The sequence below is a fragment of the Notolepis coatsorum genome (genome assembly GCF_963971535.1).
Source record: "Notolepis coatsorum genome assembly, chromosome: 5".
Classification (NCBI taxonomy): domain Eukaryota; kingdom Metazoa; phylum Chordata; class Actinopteri; order Aulopiformes; family Paralepididae; genus Notolepis; species Notolepis coatsorum.
The window spans coordinates 142,555,244-142,563,252 of record NC_140169.1 but is presented as its reverse complement, the minus strand read 5'-3'; positions in this window follow the sequence as shown (position 1 = coordinate 142,563,252).

Below are 8,009 nucleotides of genomic sequence, written 5' to 3'. Positions count from 1 at the left end.
TGGGCAAATCGTCCTCAAGAGGGCCCACATGTGGGCCGTTGCATGCTAAGAGGGTCATTAAATGATGTAAAAGGTCATGAAGAAATAAGGGGCGCCTTGGTTTTTGTATCAAGGCAAGAATGACTTTGAACCCACATGTCAACAAGACTGGTAGTACAGTCTGTAAGTGGTATTTTATTTGTTAAAACAAGTGTTAAACATGTTAAAATAATCTACACTCCAACAGCCATCACTGATATAGGTTGTTTGGTCAGTAACATGGTTCTCCCAGTCCCAAAACACAAAATAAATGTCCTGGTATCCCGTTCTCACTTTATCTAATCAGGAGAGAGAACTCCACACTGCAAAAAAGTGTCCTTGAAACAAGTAACATAATCTACCAGTGCAGTAAGCAAATCTGTCTTGGCAAGATTTCTTGAAATAAGAAAATAATATCTAGGGTTCTCTCTCCTGATTGGATAACGTGGGAAGGGATACCAGAACATGTGGAGGGACTGGAAGACCCATGTTATATTATCGTATAGCTTACGCTCTGCTCTCTTGGAACTATCCCTTTATCCAATCTAATAATGAATAATTTTTCTCCACATTGTTGACAGAATCCGGCTATAGGGCGACAATAATGTGGTCAAGAGGCATGGTTTCTATATTTAGCCTTAACTGGCGTGGTTTATTTATTCACATGGTATGAGCAGCAGTTCTAGAGTTCTCCTCTCACTGAGAGGCTGGGGGGAAAGAGGTAGAGTAGGAGGAGACATATCTATTTATACTCACCACCTGGTGGTGTTCCTGAGTGGCTCCGCCTAGAGCGCCCTCTAGTGAAAACAGTTATATATACAGTATGGCAGTCAATATTTACACATTAAACATGACCCTTGCAAATCCCTTCAATCTTAATTTGGAACAGGTTTCCTCATAGTGTCTGCTACCCTGTCGTCCGTTGGACAGTAAACCAGTGTCATTCTTTCTTCTCTGATGACAGATCTGATGAGATGATATTTTCTATATCGACATGTTTACATCTATGTCGACACACTGGGTTCCTAGCAATCATAATGGTTCCCTGGTTACTCTCATAAACCACAGTCTTCATATATACACAGTGTCCATCATTTTTAAATGATGTTGACAAAACGCCCCTCATCTTCAAAACCACCATATTCGGTATAGAGGATACATTCCAATTACCTATTACATATTAAGCAATATACTCATAATCTTATCTCCATCACTTCAAGCAGTTGTTCTGGATAAATACACTCCTGTATGGTCATAGCTAGAGCCATATATTCGGCTTCACAAGTTGATAGTGCCACTGTGGGCTGCTTCTTTGTTTTCCACGAAACCAGTAAGCTGTCTGTGTTCAAACTCACACAATATCCTGTGGTACTCCTTCTACATGTGGTGTCAGCTGCCCAGTCTGCATCACTGTGGGCTTTAAGTCCTAGACCCTCGCTGCTCTTTCTGAAACACAGTTGTTTATCTGCTGTACCTTTAAGATAACAAAAGACATGTTTGGCTGTAATCCCATGCTCCTCTGTGGGGTCAGCAAAATGCTGTGACAGTCTACTCACTCCAAACCATCGGTCAGGGCGGGTACACATTGTTAAATAAATGAGGCTACCCACAGCTCCTCTGTACATTTTTACATCTGTCAGTTTCTGAGCATCCTCCTGATAGTCTAGTTTTTGATCACATGGTGTTTCCCTTGATCTACATTCTTATGTAGATCACATGGTGTTTCCCTTGATCTACATTCTTGCATGTCTAAACGTTTCAGGGTCTTTTCCACATAGTTAAATCATTGAGAACATGGTAAGTCATCCACCTTTGTATTTAAACATGGGATCCATTTTTGTATTTAAACATGGTAAATCATCCACCTCTGTACTTAAACATGGGATTTAAACATGGTAAATCATCCACCTCTGTACTTAAACATGGAATTAAACATAGGATCCATTTCAGTATTTAGACATGGACTCTAATCAGGTATTTAAACATGGATTCTACTCCTCCCGTATTTAAACCTAGAGTATCATCCTCCTGCATTTAAGCAGTGTAGCCACCCTCCTTCAGTATTTAAACATTGAGTACCCTCCTTCAGCATTTAAGCAATTAGTCACCCTCTTTCAGTATTTAAACATGGAGTACCCTCCTTCAGCATTTAAGCAGTTAGTCACCCTCCATCAGTATTTAAACATGGAGTACCCTCCTTCAGCATTTAAGTAATTTGCTACGAACCATACTTTGTATTTGTCGTGGCCTTCAATACCCTCCTGGATTGAATACGCCCATTTCCCTCCCACTGTCTCTCTGCCCTCTGGTAACTTGGTTGAATACACCCATTTCCCTCCCACGGTCTGTCTGCCCTCTGGTAACTTGGCCGGAGCAAAGGTGTGGTGGTCCTCTAGGGACCTCATCTCCTCATCCCTTGCTCTCCCCCATTTACTTGATTCAGGGGACAATGTGACCTCTTTAAAGGTCGGGGTTACTCCACTGACTACCCTGTAGCAGTAATCAACGGGGGTAGGTGTACTGTCCTCCTCGTCACTCCCTTTCCGGGCATAGTCTGGCAGATACTTTGGTGGTTTGTGTTCCCTTGAGGGATACCTCCCACAGCTTGGGGCACTTGACATCACCCTCGGGTGCTCCTCGTCATCGTCCTCTGGGGGTGGCTGACTGTCTGCCTGCACGACCGTACTAAGTACACTGGGCTGATGTGTCTCTGTTTCTACACACCTTACTCTAGAGTCCAGCTCTGGCTCCTCTGTCTGTGTCTCGCTCTCACATGTTGCCTTTGTGACAAACTTGGCTAGCATGTGTTTCTGCACTCTCCCTTTACCGGGATGATAAACTAGGAAAGCGGGGCTTCCCTTGTCGTGTCCTACAAAAAGTCCTTTTACACATCTGGACTCAGGCTTTCCCCTGTCCTGCAGGTACGCATAACACACTGATCCAAATCGGTGCATTCTGGCTAGATTACACTTCTTTCCTGTCAGTGCTGTATACGGGGTGGTGCCCGAGTGCTTATTAAAGCACCTGTTTCTGGTGTAAGCGGCTTCTTGCACCGCATAATGCCATAGGCTCTTAGGTAAGTTACTATCTACTGGCTTACACCTAGTTATTTCGAAAAGGGTGCACCATTCCCTCTCTGCCACTCCGTTCTGGTGTGGGGGATATGGATGTGACGTCTTGTGTCTTATCTTGTACCTTCTCAACAGTGATTGGAACTCTCTGTTTGTGAACTCGGTTTCGTTGTCGGACCTCAAGCATCCTACGTTACCATAAGGGGCTACGTCTGCCAGGAATTTCTCCGTGGCCTGGAGTGTGTCACTCTTTGCTTTGAGAAAGTAAACAAACACTGCCCCTGTGCACACATCTGTAAAATACTGTACATATCTAAAGCCTCCTATGGACTCGTTGCTTACTGGGCCGGCTAGGTCCGTGTAATCTAATGCAAGTGGTACCCTTACTTTTTCTGTGGGATTTCTGTTTCTCGGTTGAGTAAACATCCCCGTTTTGCACACTGCACAATTTTTGTCAGGTCTACGCTTTTCACCTTCAATGTGCATGCCTTCTGTCACTGCTTGCAGTTTCAGTAAATTCTCGTAATTACAATGACCCATAATCTCGTGCCATGTCTGAATATCGTGACTGGCCGTCACACTACACATATCATTATTATCGTTACACTTGTCGTTGTCATTACACTCCGTTTGCAGATAATATATTCTCTGGTACATCTTTATGTCAAACCGTGTACCGTCAGGTTCTACAAGAAAATGTTTACCTTTATCGAAGAATACCTTGGCACCGCTTGCAGTAGCAGCTATTACAGAGAATAGTCCTTGTGGGAACGATGGTACGTAGAGAGCGTTCTTTAACGTCACCGTACGCCGGCGCCCCCTACTGTCCGTGAGGCATACCTGTGCGTCTCCTCTCTCTTGCGCCAACCCGTAGGTGCGTCTCCCGTCTGCCAGCTCCATGCTGTGCCTCTCCGGGTGGAAAGTGTCGTCAAAGTTCTTGAACCGACTCCTGTCGTTGATGACATGGGACGACGCACCTGTGTCCACGATCAGTCCCCTCCTCTGGGCCCGCTGCAGCTGTGCCGGCCCGGCGATGCACGCTGTCCGCGCCCCGAAAGCGTAGTCTTCTTGTCCCGTTATTCTCCGGGCGTCGTCTCGATCCGTCTCACGTCGACCGTCGCTGCCATCGTGTCCGCTGTCGTCATCTTGTCCACAGCCGTCACCTTGTCCGTAGCCGCCATCTTGTCCACAGCCACCATCTTGTCCATAGCTGCCATTTTGTCCGTGGTTGCCGTCTCGTCCATGGCCGCCGTCTCGTCCATGGCCGTCATCTTGTCCATGCGCATATCGCGTGCTCTGGTCGTGTTTCTTCATGCACGCTCTGTCTGTGTGCCCCGTGGATTTGCAGAAGCTACACCAGACAGTCTTTGTGCAGTCGCTTCTCCGATGGCCTTTCTCTCCGCATCGCCAACACGGCAGTTCCGCCATGGTCCTGGTCCTCTCCGTTGCTCGGGCCTTTAGCACCCTCTCTCCCGCCTCCACGGCGGCTGGGTGGGTATCTTCTGAGGCCTCGAAGTTTCTTAACTTGGCCTTGAACTGTCCCAGCGTCATGTCCGTTGAACCGTGTGTTACCAGGAGTGTGAACGGTTTGTATAGCTCCGGTAGTCCTCTCATCATCATCGCCATCATTAGCCCATCGCTTGATGCTTCTCCGGCACTCCTCAATGGTGTCGTGATCTGCTCCGCTCTGTTGACATATTCGGTCACAGTCTCGGTGTGCCCCTTCCTCAGGGCCGTTAGTGCTATGTAGAGGGCCACAACTCAGGGTCTTCCTTGCCCGATGTAATGCTCTCTCAACACCTCCAGGCTTTCTCTGCCTTTGTCTTTAGTGTCGCCCCATAATATCAGCCCCAAGCTGGTGTCGTCGAGCAGTGGCGCTAACTCACAGTACACGTCTGCGCTACGCTGGTCGTCCAGGGCTTGCTCTTCCGCCGTCAGGTCTCCCGTGGGGGCTGCCAGGATCGTCTCCTTCAGTCCCGCACCGTGCATGCAGCATAGCATGCGCTCTTCCCAGAGCTCGTAGTCCTCTGCTTTTCCATTGAATGAGGGCCATTTGCCCCTTCCCTTGGTTTCCATCCTCTTCGTTGAGGGTAGGCGTAGCTTTAGCTCTTGTTGGCCTAGCGTCTAGCCACGCGGTGCTCCCGGCGCTAACCTAGCCTATACTTTAGCTAAGCTTGCTACCCTTATTATTTCGCCCTGGCGTTATCTGGGCCCATAACCTGTTGACAGAATCCGGCTATAGGGCGACAATAATGTGGTCAAGAGGCATGGTTTCTATCTTTAGCCTTAACTGGCGTGGTTTATTTATTCACATGGTATGAGCAGCAGTTCTAGAGTTCTCCTCTCACTGAGAGGCTGGGGGGAAAGAGGTAGGAGGAGACATATCTATTTATACTCGCCACCTGGTGGTGTTCCTGAGTGTCTCCGCCTAGAGCGCCCTCTAGTGGAGACAGTTATATATGCAGTTAGACAGTTACTAACAATCCTACATAGAACCTCTGACTTAAACACACATGCACACACCCATCCGCCTGGCCACACCCACATCCGCTCCTCTACATAAGCGGGGTCGTGGCCACACCAACAGCTCCTTCCCTATTTTCACCACCGTAAAGTGCCTGTATACACCACTTTAGTTTAGTGCCGAAATAGTTATTGGAAAGGAGCTACGTTATTGGAGAAAAGGAGCTGCGTTGACATTATATCTTTGTTTTCTCTCTCACAATTTTTCGAGGTAATACAGCGATAATGTCTTCACCACCGGAGTGTCTAGAAGATGATGATCATTCTGACCTCCACCGGCGCTTCGCATTAGGGGCGCTCGTCGCTGAGCAATCACCGCCAGCATTGCCTCCGGCTCTGCAGCTGGACACTATGCTTGGGAGGCTGTCGGCTGTGTGGGGGCTGACGGCCTCTCTGGGCGGGTGATGTTTTTTGTGACGCAGGCGCCAGGTGTGTCAGTTGTGGGGGGGTCAACTGCACAGCTTAAGAAGGTCGGCTCCTGGCTAGAATCCTTTTTGCTGCCCCTTAGCGGCGTGGAGGGGGTTCTAGTCTGATGCCCCACGATAACATTAGCTCCTCCTCAGTGAAGTCGTAGCTTCGTTTTCCTGGGACCGTAATTCCGAATCTGCGGTTCAATTCCCCGGGTCTCTGGACAAACGGATACCCTCTGTTGCCGTTCGTTATGAGAATATCCCCGAGCTCAGGTCGGCTGCAGCCCGCGTACAACGAGGGGCTTGCTGCCGACACCGCTGTGTCTGGTAAACACCGTTCTGAAGAGGGGCGTGTGTTGCCTTTTTCCCCTTTTTCTTCGGATAAAAAGAGGAAAAGACAGCGGCTGTCTGAAGTGTTGGCCTGTATTGGTTTTCTCACGTTGTACAGCTTTCAGTAGTAGCCGCTTAGCTTGTTTCTGCGTTAGCTAGTGGCTAGCGATAGCCGGTATGAGCTAACTGTTAGCCAGTTAACTGTTTAGCTACGACGTTAGCTGCCGGCTGCACTCGGCTGGAAACGTTAGCTTGATGCTATCAGTTAGCCTAGAGTTAGCTGTTTAGCTTGTGCTACAACCATTGGCGCTAGCCGTGAGAATAGCGGGCCCTGGCACTCTGACTACGACGTCATCTTTGGCAGGAGATGTCGTCGGGCCTGCGCCATGACCGGCTGCAGGAGGGGGGCGTCACACCGGAGCGAGGCTCCGGCCATTGCTTCTTCTGGCCTTGCCAGCGAGAGGCCTTCGTCAACGTGGTGGACCAACCTGTGTTACGGCCTTGTTGGTGCAGGTAAGATGTCCATTGGACATTACCCTACTCTTCCTTCCTCCCCCTCCCGAATGTTTTTTGTTAATAACGATGTTTGTGTTTAACAAAACATATGTTACTTCACTACATTTGGAGATACGACGTGTGGTGTGAAAATTGTCTTGGTCGCTTTGTATAGCTTAGGTTAGCGTTGGCCAAGGCTTATGTCTTCTCTCTAGCGTTGTTTTTTACGTGAGTAAAAATGAACTGGGTTTTTCTTGTATGATGAGAAGTTGTGTGTGTTCATGTAACGTTTAGACAACGTGGCTGAGCCCGGGCAACTGGCTGGGTTACCCTACAATGGTTAACCGCCTGTAGTGTGGTAGTGAAGGGGTTAACCTTCTGTATTGTCGCAGTGAAAGGGTTAACCATTTGGTAGTGTGGTAGTGAAAGGGTTACGTATGGTTGGCATGTGGGGGGCATGGTGGTCACAGCAGTGAGTGTACTAGAGTAGTGTATTAGACCAATGTACCACGAGGTGATTATACTAATAAGTAGCATGTGATACGTTATAGGGCACTGATAAAATCCCTGAATTGATTAGCCAGTAAGCTGTGCCTCAACAGAGTCCTGTTAGCGGCCGCCTTATCTGTTTGAAGTCTATCCAAAGGAGGAGGTTGATGAATAACCGTGTGTAGACACAAGTCTTCTTGGTCTTTGGTGTTTTTCACATTTCCGGAAGAGTCACCCGCCATCTCAGAACCCACTCTTTATGGAGGGGGTTCTCTCGACTGCCGAGAAGGAAGGAGGGGCACGGGAGAGAGAGACAACAGAAGGAGACAGCACCGGGGGAGAGTGTTGTGAAGTAGGGACAAAACAGAAGGAGACAGCACCGGGGGAGCGTGTTGTGAAGTAGGGACAAAACAGAAGGAGACAGCAACGGGGGAGAGTGTTGTGAAGTAGGGACAAAACAGAAGGAGACAGCACCGGGGGAGAGTGTTGTGAAGTGCATGCGTGCTCCTCCTACTTTACAAAGAAGCATAGACGCGTTTCTCCTCCCTCCCTAGAAAAAAACACCCACTTCTGCAAGTGAAGGAAGTGAAGGGGGAAAAACAAGCCTCTGAACCCAGAAATTCCACACTCCCTGTGACCGTTGCCTCCCATTGGATGAGAGTAGTTCCATGCA